The sequence below is a fragment of the Sinocyclocheilus anshuiensis genome, unplaced genomic scaffold (assembly GCF_001515605.1).
Source record: "Sinocyclocheilus anshuiensis isolate Anshui unplaced genomic scaffold, SAMN03320099.WGS_v1.1 scaffold86, whole genome shotgun sequence".
Lineage (NCBI taxonomy): Eukaryota > Metazoa > Chordata > Actinopteri > Cypriniformes > Cyprinidae > Sinocyclocheilus > Sinocyclocheilus anshuiensis.
The window spans coordinates 2,933,313-2,938,179 of NW_015547662.1; the positions used below are offsets into that span (position 1 = coordinate 2,933,313).

Sequence of the window (4,867 nt, forward strand, 5' to 3'; positions counted from 1 at the left end):
AAAAAAACACACACCAACAAATACACCCTTCAAAAAGAAGCCCAATTTGGACATCTGTGAATTTCCACCATGGGACTGTGTTCTCATAATGGATTGTTAGTGATGCTGCTGTTTCATCTTTGCCAGGCACAAGGTATAGTAACTTTTCCTTTAATTACACTGTGACATTGTGCTTGAAAGCAGATGTTTAGGAATCAGATTACAAAGTCTATATAAAGACTGGAAAAAGGATACGATATTCTTAGGGAATTACTCTCAGGGCAAAATAGCTTGATCTATGTTGAGTCAGCATTAGATGTCAGTATGTTTCACTGATTCATGGACTGTGTCTAAGGTTGAAAATCAATGTCTAAAGTGTTATCTGCATAATCAATTTTCCTGGTCATTCCAAAGGCAGTTTTGCATTTGATTGGCTTAAAACCCAGTTTTCAACATCAACCACAACTGAAACCAATAACAACTTCAAATCAGTTTGTCGAGGCTGACTGGTAACCACAGCACTGGCAGCCTCAGCTTGAGTTTGGCCGTAGTACAAACAAACTAATATCTCTATAGACACAAGACTGAGATCCCATTAGCTTCTTCATTTCAGGCCTATAAAAGTGATTCAATCACTATTTCCCAGCACCGCAACACCTTCATGCAAAACAACTGTGAGATCTCACATTCCACGGGAATTCACACAAATCTATTTCACATTCCTTTGAAAATTGCTATGAAAACCAAAGCCTAAATTGAAGATGTCTCTGACAAAATAAGTTATACAGAAAGTAAATAAATAGTTGCTACAGTACTTTCCTGTTTATTTATTCAACTAATATTCTTTTTACATTTTTAAAAGTCTACCATTTCTGTTTCCAAACATACAGTACACAAGTTCAGTAAGTCTCTTAGCTTCTGATGGATTCTTATGAGTATATTCAGACACAGAGCTCATAATGCGTGCAGAGTCACAACATTCAATCACCATTTTAAGAAGCTGCGATAACAAAAGTGAAAACAATTGTTACCTTAGAGAAAGTGTAAAGCTACTGTAAGTCTGACTGTCATCACAAAATTAATTGGATCTTAAAAGTATGATATTTGACTTAAAGGCTTGTTAAAGGCTTTAGCTTTTAACTGTGGACTCCAGTGACCCTCCTGTCACTGTGTACTGACTGAGAATGCTATTTAAATTATAATCAAATCCCTGATTTTAAACTGAATATTACCTGAGGTAGCAAAGACCGCCTGAATATAACGAAGTGGAAATACATATACTTTATTTTATTTTATTTTATTTTATTTTATTCATATTTTAACCTAATTTTGTCAAAATACACTTTGAATGTTGGCTCGATAAAGCCTTTGAGTTTTAAAGCAAGTTTAAAGTCGAAATTAAGAAAAACACACCTATTTTATAAATGCATATTGTAGATATTTTTGTGAACGAATCATCCATGTTGTTTTGTCCTCTTAACGTTTAATCCAATATCATAGCTCAATTTCTATAACAATTTCTCTCTGGTGATGTATGCCAATCAACAATCGATGTATAGAACCAGTTCCTGCCATACATTTTTTTCTTTTTCAAAAATCCGAAAACACTTGGATGTGCATCACAAAATAAATATAAGAAAATATATATCGGTACTTATGTTTCATTGCAACTTTAAAAAGTCTAGATAGATAGATAGATAGATAGATAGATAGATAGATAATATATAATATATAATAAAATATAATAAAAAATTATAATAAAAAATGTAAAATTAACATAGTCACAACTTTTGAATAATCCATGGAAATGTCAAGGAATTAAATATTGTAAGTTTTCATTTTATTTCTATTTTTTAAAGTGAGGTAACAAAAATATAATTTTAAATAGGAAATAAATACAATTTGAACACATTTATGGAGACAAATGTTCATGTGTTTTTCTGAACTTATGATCTTACATTGATACATGGAATATCAATGAATATTCCAAAACATATCAGGTACATTGGACCACTTTTATGCATTCTAGGTTAAAAATAATGAGCAGTACATTAGCATGCACAATATATATAGACTTACCAATGGTTTTCAGCATGATTAAATGATTTAAGAAAAGATAGATGGATGGATGGATAGATAGATAGATAGATAGATAGATAGATAGATAGATAGATAGATAGATAGATAGATAATCCAAATTCCAGCTCATAAACTGAAATATAGCCAATTTTGCCCAACTCTGGTGCTCATATATTCATCCTCACAGAAAGAGTGATGAAATGTGACCCTGCTGCACATTAGCAGGTTGACGATGTTGACCTGGTCAAATCTGCTCTAAAGTCTCGAGTTGTCTTTGCTGCTTTGCACAGATGATGCTCTCCCCTCCCCTGACCCCGAGCCGGCCCCACCAAGCCTGGGTGAAATGATTGATGCAGTGAAGGCAGCCTTTGAGCAAGCGGTACAGATCTCAACAACCGGTGCCGTACGCGAGGCCTTGGAGCAGGTTGTAGGTGAACTCGCACCACAGAAGACTCAGGCAGAGCAGTCACCAGCGGTCGAGACCGCAGCAGATTATACAACAGAAGAAGCAGCTAAAGAGGAGGCAGTGGTGCTCACTGCAGGAGAACCAGATGTCCTTATGTCAGAATCAAGTGAACAGACATCTGAGCAACCAGGTCAAGAAGGACTGACTCAAGATATAGAGCCTGCAGAGGAGATTCAAGGACTGGCCAAGTCATCAATTTCAAAGCCAGAAGAGAAATCAGAAGAGAAACCAGTGGAGCTGGTCCTTGAGGCAGTAGATTCAGTTCAGGAACCAGTAGAATCTGTTTTGAAAGACACTGACATTGCTGAAGTGGGTGAACCAATGACTGAGGAAAGCCATTCAGAGGAATCACCTGTCCAGTCGTATCCTGACACACAAAAAGAAAACGAATCAGGAAGAGGAGCTGTGAAAATGAACAAAGGAAGCAAGGAGGCTGAAGATGAAGATGAAGATGTAGAAGACCCAGAAAAGGGATTCACTGAGAAAGAGGCTCAGTTGTCTGAGATGGAGGAAAAGACTGCAAAAGGGGAAATAGAGAAAGTAGAGGTGTAAATAGAGATTAAAGTACAAGGACCACAAGAAGAAGAATCTGTGAAAAGGCAAGATACACAATGGGCTACGGAATCAGAGCATAGTCAAGAGGAATGGCAGGCAGTAACAGTACAGATGGGTACAGATGGTGGTGTGGCTGATATGGATGAAGTAGAACAGGAAGAGGAAGAACAGAAAGTAGCAAAGACTCAAGAAGGTGTGATTGAAGTTAAGGCAAGGAGAGAGGAGGTAGATTCCGGATCTGAGGCACAGCTCCAGAAATTTTCAAGACAGGAGGAGGTTCCTCCAACCGCCAAAACAGTACCAGAGGAAACTCCACAGGAACCAGGTAATGAATCTATCATTAAGTGCATTTACCACCCAAGACAACTTCCAACTAAAAATAGTGATAAATTTCAATCTCCAACCATTAAGTTACAATTGCTGTAATATTTTCTAGAAAAATTTTAAAAATTGAATTAATCTCATTTTATTCTATTAATTCCTTCAATCCAATATTCTATTAACCTAAAATAATTCATACACAGTTATATGTCTCTAACGTTGTTCATATGCATATTAAACACAGCCATTACTTCAATAATGTTCATTTTAGAGTCTATACAATTATACAAAAATGTAAGTGTGGTAGAACTACACTTTATGAAAAAACATCTATGAATATTAATGAGATCATGTTGCATTTTTACATCTGCCTAAACGAGTGAGAGTGTGGTCTGTTTTGGTGTCTGTCCAAAGCTCCAGAGCCTAATTTCTGATGAACCACTGTCCTATATGTTTCCGCTCCTGCTGCTCCTGTGACCTACATAGAGAAACACATTCATCCTGCTGAAACTAAGATACCCCTAAACCTTAATTCCCACACAACATAGACTTTACCCTCCAATCCTCCTAAAAGCACTACATGCTTCACTGAGTCAAGTGGCCTCTGTCACAGTTGGTTGTATTCAGATAAAGCAGACTTTCTTCATTTCTGTGCATGGGATAAATACGTGTATCAAATGTGCATCTGTTATGATTGATTTCATGATTTGAAGATGTCTTATGAGAAGAATAATAGTACGAATCTCACCCTAGTCTTCATTAAAACCAGTTGTTAGTTGCATATCAATATCTTTGGTCATTTAAACCAAAAGTCTGGGGGAAATTTCCAACATTGTAGAAAATGACCTCACATTCAATATATAGTGAATTAAAGGGGTCATATGATGCTGCTAAAAAGAACATTATTTTGTGCATTTGGTGTAATGAAATGTGTTTATGCGGTTTAAGGTTCTAAAAACACATTATTTTCCACATACTGTACATTACAGTTTCTCCTCTATGCCCCGCCTTTCTGAAACACGTCCATTTTTACAAATCTCATCGGTCTGAAAAGCGAGGTGTGCTCTGATTGGCCAGCTATCCAGTGCGTTGTGATTGGCCGAATACCTCAAGCGTGTGACGGAAATGTTACGCCCCTTACCATACTGTGATGATACCCTGTCCGGCCAGAGCGATGATTCAAAACCAGTAAAACCCATTATAAACGAGGCATTCGTTGCATCCACTGGGGACATAATTATGGATTATAATGACTTATACTGTCTTTTTACGCGTTGCGTTGCATCGCGCCGCGTAAACATAAAACCATGTCAGCATTTGTGATCGGAGAAATGACAAACAACAAGCCCTACTCTACACTGCCCAAAAAACTCACTTTAAATATATAAAATATAAAAACTCTTTAAATATAAAAAACGTACTTACAGTCTGTGAGTCAGAACAGCCGGCATTGTAGTCTACTCTACC

At 36.8% G+C, this 4,867-nt stretch overlaps 1 pseudogene; it reads left to right on the forward strand.

Moving 5' to 3' along the window:
- The first annotated feature begins 69 nt into the window (after window positions 1-69).
- LOC107702276 (ABC transporter F family member 4-like) overlaps window positions 70-4,867 on the forward strand; it is a 9,193-nt pseudogene continuing 4,395 nt past the window's right edge.